Raw genomic sequence first — 17,015 nt, forward strand, 5'->3', positions numbered from 1 at the left:
CCTCAAGCAGTGCTTGCAATTAATTAACCAACCCATTTTCATTGTGACTTCCTCCCCCCAATCCTTTATGCAAACTAACAGCCAAAAGGTGCTAGTAATCTTCCCCAACTGAGGATGGCTAGGAGGCAGTGTCATCCAACCATTAGAAATGGTCACCTCTGAATAGGCCTGGGAACCTCAAGGATAACTGGACAGTAGAAAATTTTCTCCTTTCCATTTTTCTTATCCATGTATAAAAAAAAAAAAAGATACCAACAATGTGTTTCTAGATGAATCTGCTCAGAAGTAAATTCAGGTCAGGTCATTGATATTTACTCCCAGGTAAGTGAGAATAGAATAGATTTTATTTGGAGATACACTACTAAACATCTAGCTGCCCATTCTTGCTTTCCCATGATGGTACAGCTGGTTCATGTGTGGAATAAAGATACAATAGGAAAACAGAATTATAGAATTATGGAGTTGGAAGGAGTTATTTACCCCATCAAATCCAATGCCCTCCTCTTTGCAGGAATCTGTATTAAAGCATTCCCAACAGGTGGCAGTGCAATTTCTGTTTAAGCACATCTAGTGAAGAGGAGCCCACATCTCCTTGGGCAGTTGGTTCCAGTGTCAAATTGCTATTGTCCTCTGGAAGAGCTTTTTTGGCAGGGGGTGGGGGTTCAGTCACAATCTGCCTCCTTGTAACACAAAACTATTATTCTGTACTCTGGAATGACAGAGAACAGGTCTTGACTCTCTTTGTGGTGTGATATTCTTTTAGGTACTTAAAGAGTGGCTTCATATCTTCCTTAAGTCTTCTACATACCTTCTTCAATGTCTCTTCATAGGACTTAGCTTCTAGGCCCCTGGTTATCCTTTAGGCCCTCAGAGCATACAGAGGTTTTCCATGACCTTCACCCCCACCCCCCACCCCAGAACACCACATAGGATATGCACTGTGTAAAAATAGAGAAATCTCTCCCTCAAAGGGATGGTGGTGGAAGTCATGTAAAATCTCATACATGGGAGCTTGACATAACACAACATCTCTCTGCTCTGGGAGCTTAATGGAATGTACTGCATATACCATTCTGACAGCCTCTATATATCCCTTCCTGTAAACTACTGAGCACTAGGTCCCACATAGCTCCTAAAGCTAATATACCATATATAATCCTCCAAGTGCAAAGGTCTGTGAGTTCAATTCCCGGCGGAGGGTTTGAACCCCATAGAACAACTTCTGGCTACCTCCATGTGAAGATTCCCAGTAAGGATGAAATTGGTAATATGGTGTCTCCTGGTGGTCACTGTAACTGATCACCCTTGTTATCCTTCTTTAACCTGTTCCAATTTCTCTGAATTATTCTTAAAACGTAGTGCCCAAACCCACAACAGTATGTAAAGTGGGGTCTGACCATGATTTGGATATTACATGTGACTTACCCAAAGTCAGGTGGGTAGCTATTGTAGAAGGTCTGAGAGATGACAATCTTCCCAGTCTGCCTACACATCAAAGGAAATGCAGTTTCATTTGATGTGTAGGCAGGAAAAAACAAAAAGACACTGAAATCTGGTAAGATTGCCAAATCTTAAAAGGTTTTGCATTGTTGCCTGGAAATTTTGTAAAGTTCCAACATTTTCTTCCAAATGTTGTTATTGAGGCAATAACAAAATTGCAAAATTTCAGCCACTTAAAACTTTTTTTTTAATGTGTTCTGTGGGCACTGTCACTAGTGAGATGGTGTCATGAGTGCCGTTGAGCTAAAGTCATCAGCGCAATGGCACACATGACAATGACAAGGAAATAGGTGAAGGGGTACAAGTTAAGTAGCCATCAACCCACAACGACTAACGGCCAACAAACAATAGCTAAACGGATCACGGAGCCACCCAAACCATCAGCGGCAATACAACGGGGATCGCCCAGCTGAAAGCAATCAGCAGAGGAATGGAAACCTGATGATGGGCGATCCCGGAAACCCTCACCCACCGGCAGGGCAACGCATGGGACAAAGGGGGGTGACGTGACCGTGAGCGAGGGGGCGCTGACCGGCGCGGGGTATTTAAACCCCGCACCGGCGCGCTCCTGTCACTCTCAGCTTTTTTCTACCAACGCTGTACCTGCCCTGCAATAAACCAGAGCCTGATCCGCAAACCAGTGTCTGAGTGTTATTCAGAGGTAGGCAGCGCATGACATAAAGCTGAGAGTCATAAACTCAGCCTCGCCGAGCCCCACCGGACGACAACGAGCCGCGGGAGGAGTAGACGGCGAGAAGACCAGCAAGATGAGGCCGGAACGGCGCGGGCAAGGAGGGCGAGCCGCGCGGCAAGAGACAGAGGAGGACCGACCAAGGCCAGAGGCACCGCGGACTCCCGGAGCCATGGACGCCCACCCCACCCAACCCGAGCCTCAGCTCCAACCCCAAGGGGAGATGGCGACGGAGGCAACCCGACCGCGGGATGGAGCAGCACGACTTCCGAAACCAGCGGAGGACCCCGCGCTCCACATCGCACCCCAGCAACGGGCGTGGAGAGACAGCCCCACGGCGCTCAACATGGAGGAGGACGACGGAGACACCCATCAGACGGCGGAGGAAGCGGACCCGCGGCAGAGGGACGATGAACCCCGCCGGCAACCCACCCCCGAGGACGCACCAACGGAACCAGCCCCAGCGGCGGCGCGGGCTGTGGACGAGGAGGCACGAGCTGAACTCGCGGCCATGCGGGCTCAACTGACGGAACTCCGGACCATGCTCCAGGCGCTTATGCCCCCCGCGCCACCCAACGACGTCCCCGCACAAGCCCACACCCCGAGCGAAGCACCGAACCCACACGGGCCAGCGGAGGGCCAGCAGACGGCACAGGCGGCCGACACCACACCCCGAGAAGCGAGAGGCGGGGCCGCACAAAACGCCCGGGCCCCAAAGGACTTCCCCATCTTCTTCGATGGGACCCCCACAAAACTCTCGTTTTTCGTGACCAACGCTAGGGAGTTCATGGGGAGGCACGGACACTCCTATGACTCCGAGGCCGACAAGATCGCCGCCGTGGCGATCAAACTCCAAGACAGGGCGGCGGACTGGTACGTCCAACTGTACGAGTCCAGCTCCCCCGCCCTCGCCACCTTCCCTGCTTTCATCAAAGAGATGAAAAACTACTTCGAAGACCCCCTAGCCAAAGTACGGGCGAAAAGCGCACTCCAAAGACTTAAACAGGGCACACGCACGGTCCCTGACTACGCCCTGGAGTTCAAAGCCCTCGCGGGGAAGGTCAGCGACTGGTCCGAGACCACCCTGCTGGAAATCTTCAAAAGGGGGCTCAACTGCGACGTTCTCCAATGGGCCCTCTACCGCGACGACCCAGAAACGTTACACGGGTGGATCCACCTCGCGGGGAAAGCCGAACACGCGCACCGCACCTTCCTCATGACAACCACGGAAGACACAAACTATGCCGGGAAAAAGGTACCCGCACCACACGGGGGGATGGCCGGCCCCATATACCCAAAAAAGAAGTTCAACCGGGAGCCCTGCGGGAGGTGTGGCAAATTAGGGCACAAGACGGCGGATTGCTTCGCCAACCGACCGCCGACCAGCGCGCCCAAACCCACCCCGAAAATTAGCCCCAAACCACCCAACCCGGGGCCGCCTCCTCACCGCCGAATGACCGTGGCCACAGCGACACCGGAAGAGGGCTGGGACGCTTACTGGGGGGAAGAGGACAATACCGACCCCGACCAGCCGGCGGGAAATGCTCCCCGCTTGCCCTGAGACGCGTGGCGAGGCAGGCGGTGGGACAGCAACGCGGACCACCTCAACAAAACGACGAAAGCTCCGTAATACTGGCAGCAATTCAACTCTCTGCCGGCAACGGAGCCACCACGGCCGCGGCACTAGTGGACTCGGGGTGCTCAAAAAACCTCATCCACCCCGACCTAGTCGCCAAACTCGACCTCCGCTGCTTCCCCCTCCCCACGCCGCTGGCATTCCACCAGCTGGACGGCTCTACAGCGGGAGGGAAACCAGCCACGCTACAAACCGAGCCGGTCACCCTGCAAATGGGCACTCACACCGAGCGCACATCGTTCGTAGTCACGCACATCGGACGGCCCATTGCAGTCCTGGGGATGCCATGGCTCGCGACAAACAACCCGCGGATCAACTGGGCGACCCGCACCTTCACATTCGGCGACGGCGAGTATCGAGCACCAGTTCCAGCTGGCAAAAGCAACCCCACGGTAGGTCGAGCGGAGGCGACCACACAAGACAACGCCGCTACCACAGCAGACCTACCAGAACAATACGCCGACTTCTCCGAGGTCTTCGGAGAGGCAGAGGCTGACCAACTACCCCCCCACCGCAAGACGGATTGCCGGATCGACCTACTGCCCGACGTCCCCTTACCTAGACCAAAGATCTATTCGATGACCCCGAAGGAGATGGCAACCCTCCGGGAGTTCATCGATAAAAACCTAGACAGGGGATTCATAGAGCCAGCATGCTCACCGGTCGGAGCCCCCGTCTTATTCCGGGAGAAGAAAGACGGGACCCTACGGCTCTGCACCGACTACCGGGGCCTAAACGCGGCTTCCCTGTCCAACAAATACCCCTTACCCCTGGTGAAGGACATGCTCGCCCACCTGTCCACGGGCAAAGTCTTTTCCAAATTGGACCTTCGCGAGGCGTACTATCGCATCCGAATCAGGGAGGGGGACGAATGGAAGACGGCGTTTAACTGCCCCCTAGGCGCTTTCCAGTACAAGGTACTGCCCTTCGGACTCGCGGGGGCCCCTGGGGTGTTCATGCAGCTCATCAATGAGGTACTGCATGAACATCTGTTTAAAGGGGTCCTGGTCTACATCGACGACGTCCTTATTTACACAAAAACGCACGAGGAACATGTAACCCTAGTCAGGCAAGTCCTCGACAAGCTCAGAAGGGCGCAGCTCTATGCAAAGCCTACAAAGTGCGAGTTTCACAAAGAGCGCCTAGACTATCTGGGGTATCGAATCTCCGGGGACGGCATCGAAATGGACCCCGCAAAAGTCGAAGCGGTGCTAAACTGGGAGCGGCCCCGCAACAGACGGCAACTACAGAGCTTCCTCGGATTCGCGAATTTCTACAGGTCATTCGCCCGGGGGTTCGCTGAGATAGCCCTCCCCTTAACGGACCTCCTCAAAACCAAAGGGGTGGGGGACACCCGACGCGCCAAGAACCCAGGCACAGTGCTGAATTGGACTCCCGCGTGCCAGACCGCATTCGACAAGCTGAAAGCGCTGTTCACTACGGAGCCAATCCTCGCGCACCCGGACCCAGAACGGCCGTTCGTGGTCCAAGCCGACGCCTCAGACTTCTCCCTGGGAGCCATCCTGCTACAGAAAGACCCCACGGGACTCCTGAAACCATGCGCCTACCTGTCAAGGAAGTTCTCCGAGACAGAGAGGCGATGGCACGTCTGGGAGAAAGAAGCCTTCGCGGTGAAATCGGCACTAGAGACATGGCGACACCTACTCGAGGGAGCCACCCAACCATTCGAGGTCTGGACGGACCACCGGAACCTCGAGGCCCTACGAACGCCTAGACGCCTTAGCCCAAAACAGGTCCGATGGGCCCAATTCTTCAGCCGCTTTGATTTCCAGCTGAAGTTCATGCCGGGCAAGAAGAACTTCCTGGCCGACGCCCTCTCCCGACTGCCCCAAGACGAAGAGCCCGCCCCAGACACCATTGGGACGGTCCTATCCGCCTCGCAACTGGGGATGGCCGTGACCACCCGAAGCGGCGCACGGAGGCAGCTCGACTCTACGGCGCAGCCGGCGGCGGGACAACCGGCGACGGAAAGAAGCCAACCGCAACTACCAGGGGGAATGCGCACGGACCTCGCCGCCGCCCTCAAAACCGACCCCTGGTTCCTGGCAAACCCCGACAAGGTAACGATGGCGCAAGACCTGGCATGGGGGGAAGGCAGAATCTACGTCCCGGACTCGCAACGCCAGGCGATCTTGCATAGGTCACACGACGCCAAGCAAGCGGGACACTTTGGGTTCCTCAAGACCCTACACCTAACACGGCGTCAATTCTGGTGGCCCGCGCTCAGGCGAGACGTAAAAACCTACGTGGCGTCCTGCCCAACGTGCGCTAGGGCCAAACGGGCACCAGGCAAACCCGCGGGGCTATTGCAACGGGTGGCAGAACCCTCCCGCCCATGGGAGGAAATCTCTATGGATTTTATAGTGGACCTCCCACCCAGCCAGAAGAAAACGGCCATTTGGGTGGTGAAGGACTACTTCTCAAAGCAGGCCCACTTCATCCCCTGCACGTCGGTCCCATCCTCACAACAGCTAGCCAAACTCTTCCTCATCCACGTGTACAGGCTACACGGATGTCCCGCACGTGTGGTGACCGACAGGGGCACACAGTTCACCTCCAAATTCTGGCGGGCCTTCCTGAAGCTGACGGGGACCCAACAGGCCCTATCTACGGCTTGGCACCCTCAGACGGACGGAGCCACTGAGGTTCTTAATGCCACCTTAGAGCAATTTATACGATCATATACCAACTACCACCAAGACGACTGGGCTGAACTGCTCCCGTTCGCCGAAGTCGCATACAACAACGCCGTCCACACGAGCACGGGGAAAACTCCGTTCGAAGTAGTCTCGGGGCGCGACTTCGTCCCCATACCGGAGCTACCTCAACCCCCGGAACCCCAGGTGGACGCTAGCGACTGGGGACGGAAGATCGCAGAAGCATGGCCAGTAATCACGGTGGCGCTGAAGGAGGCACAGGCTGCCTACAAAGAGCAGGCCGACAAGCACCGGCGCCAACAACCGACGTTCCAGGCGGGGGATATGGCCTATCTATCCACCAAGTTCCTAAAGTCAACCCAACCCTCGAAAAAACTAGGGCCTAAGTACATCGGGCCGTTCCGAGTCACGCAAATAGTGAACCCGGTAGCAATACGCCTGGACCTGCCACACAACCTCCGGAGACTCCACCCGGTGTTCCACACCAGCCTCCTAAAACCGGCAACCACCTCCCGATGGCACCCAAGCACGCCACAGCCCGCACCGGTGATGATCGACGGGCAACACCACTTCGAGATAAGGGACATTCTCGACTCCTGCAAGCAACGAGGAACTCTACACTATCTGGTCAGGTGGAAACACTTCCCCCACCCGGAATGGGTGGCGGCGCACAACGTTAACGCGCCTGACCTGACCAGAGCATTCCACCGGGCATACCCCGATAAACCGCAACCAAGGTCAGCAAAACCAAACCCCCCCCCCGCAGGCCCCCCCCCGCCTCCCGTGCCCCAAGGGAAAGGGCCCCCCCCAAGCCCGCGACTTGGGTGGACCTTCCCCCCCCCGGGACTCACTCCCCCCGCCCCGGGCCCACGGGGTGGTGACAAGCGATCGCCAGCACCCTCCCCCCGCCCCCCGGCCGCGGGGGAGTGGCAAGCAAGTCAACAGGGCAACCTGGGGGCAACGCCCAGGAGACACAACAAAGGCGACGCACTTTAAATAAGAAAAGAAGGGCCCTACCTGGAGCTGAGAAGCACCCGACCAGCCACGCCTCTCGCCTCGCCGAACTGAGCCAAACAAACAGGGTGTGGCTGGAGCATGCGCACGCCAGGTCAGGACCCGAGCATGCGCACCATGGACACACCCTGGGAAGGCACGTGGTAGAGGGAGGAGCAAAGGGAGGGGCAACAACTACTCCGGCGGGAACTTTGAAAAAAAAAAAAAAAAATGTGGCGTTTTGACAGCTCCACGGGGAAAACCCAGAAAACCGGGGGAGAACACTATTCGAAAAGGGGGCAGTATGTCATGAGTGCCGTTGAGCTAAAGTCATCAGCGCAATGGCACACATGACAATGACAAGGAAATAGGTGAAGGGGTACAAGTTAAGTAGCCATCAACCCACAACGACTAACGGCCAACAAACAATAGCTAAACGGATCACGGAGCCACCCAAACCATCAGCGGCAATACAACGGGGATCGCCCAGCTGAAAGCAATCAGCAGAGGAATGGAAACCTGATGATGGGCGATCCCGGAAACCCTCACCCACCGGCAGGGCAACGCATGGGACAAAGGGGGGTGACGTGACCGTGAGCGAGGGGGCGCTGACCGGCGCGGGGTATTTAAACCCCGCACCGGCGCGCTCCTGTCACTCTCAGCTTTTTTCTACCAATGCTGTACCTGCCCTGCAATAAACCAGAGCCTGATCCGCAAACCAGTGTCTGAGTGTTATTCAGAGGTAGGCAGCGCATGACAGATGGTGCCCATGACCACAGCATTGCCGATCCTAGGAGATTTAGGGATAGCAGAAGAGTAAATTTTGAAGTGAAGAAGCATAGGACCAGCTTGCAAAAATCTTCAACCATCTGAATACCACTCTGAGCTTTTATTAGAAATGCAGATTCTTTTGCAAAGAAGTGTTTTCATATGCATTGCTAGTCAAAGAAATTACAAAGAAGCATCCAGGATCAGCTGCAGTATTTTTCTCATTTCTGTCTTCCCCCACGTTAAGCCACCCTGTCACAAACTATACTAAGATCTGAAAACCTCATTATCATCTCCTTCACTTGTCAAGGCAAGGACAATCCATGAATTATCCTGGTGTTCCAACAGCCGATGGCATTGCTTGCACTCTGAAAGAAGTCTTGTATGTCTTCTCTTTCGATTGCACTCGTGATTTAGATGCCAAACCCCCCATTGTAAATACCCACATAAAAACCACAGCACTTTGTTGAGCAGCCTGACTGGGAGGTTCAAGATCACTGTTCAATACTTAAGCACTCTTAACATAAGCAAAAATGCGAATGGTGGAAAAAGTGGGTAAAAGAAAAGAAATAGAAGGAAAAAGATGAAAGATTTATCAGCAGTTACTCATCAGGTCAATCACTGGGCACTAGGACAATGTACCTAGGACTTGGATTTAATTATAATGCCATTAACTAATCCAGCTTTTTTAACCTACTAATTTTGTAATACAGTTATCCTATTAAAATTCTATGAGAGAGACTGGAAGTGCACATGGAGAATAGGGTTTAGGAAGATCTGACTGTTCCTATTACACTTGATCAAATGCAACTGTCAGCAGCTTTGGCAGAGATCAGCTTTGATGAAGAAAAGGAAAGAACTACATTACAAGAGAGTTCAAAGAAAAAAGAAAAAAGAAAAAGCTCACTGCAATCTGCAATTAAATGGAAAGAGTTATTGTTCTGCTTTCTGGCAGAGAATAGAGCTTCGGTCTTGCTGTTCAGCTTGCCTTTAATGAGAACTTCCTAAATTGGATCAGCTTCCTCTTCCCTCTCACAACCAGTGTAATTTAGGCAAAGCGTCAGTATAGAAATATGTGCCACAGGTTATTTCCAGTTGGTTCCTTTCTTCCATTGATATTTCTAGATCTTTTCTTTTTCCTTTGAATCAGTGGATTCTCAAAAGTACTGTCTAGCAGTAGAGTTGAGGATGTGACGAATGGAGGTGAATTTTCAAAGAACAAAAGTCTGGAAAATTAAAGGTCTGTGCAGATTGGGGCAAACTGTCTGCTGGCTGAAACTGGAGGAGCTCTTTGACATTGTCAATGCACTCATTTTGGATATGGATACAGAACTGTGCTGGTTTTCAGAACCAGAAATGTTGGCTTGCTGAGCTTCGATGATGAAAAAAAGGCCCACTTCTTTTGCACAGGTGGATGGGGCTTCTTGTGCATACAATATACAGTGCATTAAAAATGTGTTACATCTACAAACGTAGCAGTCCTTACAATGGGACCTTGTATGTGAAAGGAGAGATTAGAATTATTTGAAAATTTAAGAATAGGTCCCGAATAGAAAACTCAGGATCAAATATAGATTTAAAACTTGAATACATGTTTTGGAGAAACTGTGAGGACACAAAATGGATAGAGAGATAGACCTACACATGGTAGATATTTACACAATGTAAATACACAACTTGTAGATATTCCAGATGTACCTACTGCATCTCCTCAGCCCCTGACAGAGTCAGGTTGAAGAACTGTCTGAAAAGTACTGTTTGTATTCACTGGAATGTGACCTGAACTCTCTTTACAATTCCAAGCCCTGTTTAATCTGTGCTCTGACCACAAGGACTTGTACAAAGATCTCAGCTGGATTCTCCCTTCCTGTATACCTTCTGAAAAAGCAGCAGTGAACAATGAAGTGGAGACATGATTGATCAAGCATTACTAGGTTGATTATTTGCTGGCAAAGCTTCTTGCCTCAATAAAGTTTATCCCATAATCTATTTCTACAATTCTCCCCACTTAGAGTTAAGTAAGGGCATTAATTACACTAGGTGGCAATCTTTGTCAGGCAAGATTGCCACCTAGTGAAGTTTCTCTTCAGCCTCATCTGCACTGAGAAGCAACTAGGGTCTGTGTCACCCAGGGCAAACATGGATTCCACGCCCATTTTGGTGCCACCCCAGTGCTCATTTTGGCACCCCCACCAGTGCGGTGCCCGGGGCACATGCCCCGCTTGCCCCCGCCCCACCAGTTGCGGCCCTGCTGAGAAAATGTGTCCCTTGTTACCCATCTTCCTTTTCTGGTGGTTTTTGGACCCCACTCAGCTCCCTTCAGGAGTTTTGCCCCAGCCTCCTCTGGAATCAGCATTCCCTAGAATCCATTTTGGATCGCTAGCCATAATCCTTTCCAATTTCTCTTCACCTCTCTTTTCAAGTCTCCCAGCATTCTCCTTCCCCTCCCTTGTGCATCAGCTCCCTTTTCCTGTGAGAATAGAGTATTAAAATTTCTTCTTCTCCCAGCTTATATTATCAGCTAAAAGAACCATGTGTGTGTCTGCAAACTCACACAACAGGATGGCAGACAGCCTTTAGCTGCTGCATATTGTCACAATCAGGGTCTAAGGAGGTAAGGCAGGCACACTAGAAGGACATGAGATAAGACTAGGATGGATGGCCCCATTCTCTTACCTACACTGACTCCTCACAAATTCTTCCAAGTAAGTGATTAGGGGTGAAGTCAAAGTTCAGTACAGCAGAATGTTCTTCTTTGATCATCCAAATATTTGCAGAAAGGATATACAGTGACCCTATCTTCTTTGTGTGTCCATGCAAATCAAGATTATACTGTTGTAACTGAGAAGTGCATCAACTTTGCAGTACATGAGTAACGAGCATCTGCATTCAGCATTGTTACTCTGTGGTATAGTTTAAGAAACTCCAGTATATTATTCCACAGTGACAAGTTAGAGTTAAGAAAAAGGCCTTAACTTGAGCACTGGCTTGTAACATTTGAAAGTTCACAGTAATCCCTTGGCTTAGTTCAATTTAGTTTTCAGATGCCACTGTTGACATTTGTTGAAAGTTTGAAGAAGGACTGTTGGTAATGTGGTAAAGTTTTGAAGACCCAACTGTTCAATCTCTATACCCTTTCAATCTTTCATAGTGATTGCTTAATGGGATTATATCTTAGAGTTTCTAACTTTTGGAAATCTCCAACATATTATTGTTGTTTGCTTGTTAGATTTATACTTCACCTTTTCTCCAGCAGTTCAGTGGAGGTCTCCCCTCATTTTATCTCTACCACCACAACTCTGTAGAGGAGGTTGGGCTGAGAGAAGGTTAATGACCGAAATTCCCCCAGTGAACTTCCCTGGCTAAGGGAGGGCTTGAAGCTGGGTTTTCCCAGTCCTTCTCCATCACCTTAATTACTACAAGGTAAGGCAGTTTTCTTTGATCTCAAGGTTTTTTCTTCCTGATTTAAGCTAATAGTGAAACCAGCAATTTATAAATATTAGCATACACTGAAGCTTTGAGTTCAAATCCTTGATTACACAGATCCTCATTGGCAAGCCCCAGGAACTAACACCAGCATTCTTGTGCAGAAGCTGAGGCCCATGGGTGTTGATCTCTGCTCCAGATTGGGTTCATTTATTTATTTCTTCCCGCAGGTTCAGCTTTTATCTAAGAGCAGGCAGCTGCAGATGCATGTCATTTTAAATATCCAATAATGCCTTGAGGGATGCTCTGTCGTTGGAATTTTAATCAGGTTCATCCACCTGATTTGCTTGCAGCCACCTGATTTGTTTCAGAGTGTTATGGCTACCTGCCATCTGTAACACTAAAGCCATGAGAACTGCACAGGGGCAGAACTCGAATCTGCCACCAGCCATACGGTTGCCATCATGTAGACCTTTTTCCAGCTTTTACCTGGAAATACAGATCCAGGGAAAATACAGCTTGTTCAGAAGATAATATATGAATGTAAATAATATTCTACAACATAAAAGTGCCATTGTCTAAATGTAATTCTTTCATCTCAGAGAAAACCAAAGTCTTACATCACCATTCTTTGACTTAACAATAATCTCATTCCACCCATCCTGCATTTCAATTCAACTCCTTTTATTTCAACAGTTAATCTGTTGCTTCTCGTGCCATGGTGAGGTTATCATGGGCACAGTGCTTCATTTCAGGTCACCTTTTGCAAGAAGGAATGCTGGTATGGACTATCTGTTCAGTTTCAAAAGCTGTTTGTTTGCTTATCTCCTCTTGGAGACGGATTCTTGCCATAAGCTTTTCTTTTACCCAGAAAGCTTCTGTTTTGCGACACTGATCCCCACAGGCAAGAACTTTACTTAAGAAACCCTCATGGATTTAAAACCCCCAATAAACTGAGGCCATGTAAGAATCTAAATCACTCCTATTGAAGCAGTAAAACAGTTCCAGATCACTGTTTCTCCTTGTGATTAAGCATCTGAACATGTGAACATATGTCAGGTGGAAAGTACCAAAACACCTTTGGGTGCTGCTATCCTTGCTTTGGCCACCATTGCCTTGCCTCTATTTAGGTAGTCTGTTTCCAGTTTTATCAAGGCTCAAGGGAAGAGCCGGTTCCCTTCCCTCTGTCCTTGTTTTTATCACCCTCTGCTTTTTGACAGTGAATGGCTTCAGCAGGGCGTCTTATTTGTCTGAGTAGGCCTATTGCTCCAGATCCAAAGCTCATTGGAAGCCTACACAAACAGAAAAAGGGGCTTGCTGAAGAAGGCTGTCCTCAACTTGTGGACAGGAATGAGATCAAAGATGGGTGGATCCAGCACACTCTTCCTTACTTCCCCACCACACACTTTAATTAAACAGAAATGGAAGACTTGAGCAGGGCTTCACCCTGATCTGACAGCTTGTTAAGACTTGTAGGCGCTACCATATAATTTGACAGTGACTGTTTGGATTGTGACTATTGGATTTCTGATTTAACCCAACTAAACCAGTTGTGAAAACAAAAACCTTTGACTAAAAACAACATTGGTGGTAGTAGATCCAGATTTCAAAGTGGCAGGGAGATCAGCCATTAAAAACAATGGAGTCAGCCCATCTGTAATCATAAATACTCGTATTTATCAGAGCCATGGGAATCTCCTGAGAAAGATGCAATGATTGTGATTACTGCCTCTTCAGATGCTCCTTCTCAAGGTTATTAATCCAGGAAGGAGTGTGCTGGGTGGGGGTAAGATAAAAAGAGTGAGGTAACACCTGTATTCCTTTTACAGGCCCTTGCATGTTCTTCTCCTTTCATTGTGTGTTCACCATATTTTATCGTTAATTTGCTTTTAATTATGCCTCTGCTCCCATTCATCTCACGAGTCCTGTGCCAAAGTTTCTTGCCAGCCCCAGTTTCCCATCTTGCTTATGACAGTTAATTCAGGGGGAGATGAGAGAGAAAATTGTCTTATCAAGTGAAGACTTGAAGTCTGTTTGCTGAAGCAGACAGAGGTGATAATCTGCCTATATTTCTATAAGGTTTTAAGACGTCTCTCTGGCATGCGTGGGAATATGCACTTTTCTATACTAATTACCTGTAGCTATTAAACCAATTGCTCCATCTTCATGGTATTTTTAAATCTCATTTTAGCAAATGCATAGCAATATAAACAAGGCTTGTAAACAATGCCCGCATGCATCTTTGGGTTGTTGATGCCTTTAGTGGTGTGGTTGATGGCAACAAAGAGGGAAGAATCTCTCTTCAGGCAGGACTTACTATATAGGATGCTAGAACTAGGAGAGTATTCAGAAGTTCTGCCTTGAGTCTCCAGAACATGATGCTTTAATGATATCCTCCATTTCCAGCAAGTGTCTTGTTTTTCTGTTTTATTGATTTTGGTGGAACTCTCTGGCCTGGTACAGCCTTGAGGGCTGGATGCTGTTTGAGGCAGAAGTCCAGCCATACCTTGGCACAATAGCAGTTGACATTTCTTCTGTAACTCTATTCTACTTCTCCAATAATGGAAATGTAATGCTGTCCCACCTTGCTGGGATATGGTAAAGATTTCATTTTTTAAAAAAGTAAAAGCTTTGACCCTTCTGAGAGCATTTAATCTGAACTTGAGTGTGCAGCTTCACTGTCTGTAGCTTTTTGTAAACAAGAAAGGCCAAACCCTGTTAAAAAGATGCCATTTTATTTTGTCCTCCGTAATGAAAATAATTACTTTTTCAGTGAACTTGTTCCAGTAGACTTGATAATGTGTCTGCAACAGGAAATCGTTGTTCATGACCCTGCCATATTTTCAAGATACTCTAACCCAATACAACCAGCTCCTCTTCGAACAGTCATGGTAATAATCAGCTAGTTAATTTGCAGGGTCCCTCTTTCTCATTTCATTCTTTTCTGCCTTCAGTTCACACTCCTGATTTTTCCAACTGACTCCACCTACTTGTCATTAACTCTAGCTCCACCCTCCATTCCATCACCTGCTGTCAATCATATTTCCACTTGCTCTTATGTTAAATTTACAAATGCCTTCTATATCTTCTCCCTACTTTCAGAACAAACAACTGTGTTTTAGCTGAATTAACTTGCAAACTATTCATCCTTCAACACTTAGCAGCAGTTATTCTCCAGGATAAAATCTGGTATAACTGTGTACTGTTTTAAACTGAGAGACATTTGATTATGGAAGGATATAAATGTAAAAAAAGAAATAAATACATAAAAGATGGAGTTCCTAATGTGTAGCAAGTCAAGAGACAAAACATTTTATAATAAAATAAACACACTGGGTTGGGTTCTATTTATTTTATATACTCTTTTTTTTTACCTGCCTCAGTCTAACTAACTAACTAAATCAATCACATTTATCCTGACTAACTTGCCTCAGTGATTTCCGAATGATCAAAATGTGATACAATCTGCAAAGAAAAGAGGGGGAATCAGTGGTTCTGACTCTCTTCTCTCAGTGCAATTAGAGCAGATCAAAATCTGCATTAGATTCTAACCATCACTATTGTCCAAACATTGGTTCTTTCTGCCCTAAAAGATTGTATATGTATATGTATATCAGAATGAATAGGTGAAATCAAACTGGCCCTATAACCATGGCCAACAATCAGGAATTATAGAAAGTTTTTAGTGGAACCTGTGTCTGCCTAGCTTATTCTTGAGTATATTATCCCACTGTGTATGCCTACAGGAGTAGATTAAGTACACTATTTCAGCCATCCCTTTTCTCCCCCTCTCACCCAAACATTCATATGCCCAGCTGTTCTGGATTAGCATTACATCCAGAGACCAAGTATTACAACATCTGGCCATATCCCACTGTCAACCTTCCCAGTCCCTCTGGTGGGAGGAGATGGGCAGTGACAAATTTGATGAATAAATAAATAAATACTTAGAAGAGGCTCTTTTGAAGCTGGACTATCTAGTACATGGGAAAGGCTACATGGCTTCTGGGCCATGTAATGGCTCCCTAGGGAAGTGTGTTTCCTTCCCACTTTCCCAATATTCAGGAAGATGATAACAATGGATCCCTTCTGCCAAGCTTTTAATTATTAATATATGTCAATGTTTAATCTTAATTCTGATTTTACTTGTCTTAATGCTTTAGTTTGTGCTTTGTAGTTTTATCATTGTAAGCCACCTTGATGGTTGAAAAAGCAAAGTTAGGGTAGAAATCTATTAAATGGTGTGTGTGTGTGAGAGAGTGGGGGACTTTCTAAATACTTTTAATTATTTTTTTCACACCACTGACAAATTGTTTAAAAATAGTTACCAGAGGAGACTCAATAGGTTCTGAAGAGTTCTCTGGATGGCCTTCTATCAGAATGCTTTATATAGGTCATAAGCCATAAGGAAAGCAAATTAATGGGCATAGCCCTCTTCTTCAGGGTGCCTACAAATAAATGTAGCCTTGGGCACTTGGAGAATGGGCTATACTACACCTTAAAAGAGGTAACTGAAAAACTAATAAGATGCCTGAGCTTACAGTCATGCTGGCTCTTTAATCTGGCTGCCTCTCACCAACAAATATGTCTGGAATATGTCCTCATCTTTAGAAGGCATTACTTCAAGGCTAGAAACAATCGCGCTGCAGCTTTAAATGAATTCTCTTTCTCTCTCTCTCTCTTATTCCCATCAATGCTGAAATAAGTTTGGACTGAAGCCAATTATATTTGCAGTATATGTGGGATGCAAAGAAACAACAAATACCAATTCCTGTTGCTGAGATAAGCAGGATGATTTAATCTGCTCCCCACCCAATCCTTCTCTTGATTTACAGGAAGGTGTGGAAAATTATGGAAAGGTTTTCATGATAATAACTGGCAAATTCCTTCTATCTTGTGAATAATTATGGTAGCTGGTCTAATCTCAGAGCTCTAAAGTGACAAAAACAAAATACTGCTGTTCATAGGATGTTTGATTCATTCATTTAAAAGACTTACACAGCTTTTATACATGACAATGTATTTTATATATGATAATCCTAGGTAGCTCACAATGATATTCTATAAAATTAGAATAAATATAACCTATAAAACCCTACAACATCATCATATATCCCAACCACAGCGCCACAGCATCCCACTGGCTCTACATTTACATTTGCTGGGCTCACTTCCATCCTAGGCCAATGCCTGGGTGAAGAGCCAGGTCTTCATAGCCTTCTGGAGGGCTGATAAGGAGGGGGTCTTTCAAATCTCAGGTGTCAGGCTGAGGTTTGGGGCACTCACAAAAAGGTGCATCTCCTGGGTCCCACCAGATGGCAAC

This window comes from Candoia aspera, chromosome 1 (genome assembly GCF_035149785.1).
Source record: "Candoia aspera isolate rCanAsp1 chromosome 1, rCanAsp1.hap2, whole genome shotgun sequence".
NCBI lineage: Eukaryota > Metazoa > Chordata > Lepidosauria > Squamata > Boidae > Candoia > Candoia aspera.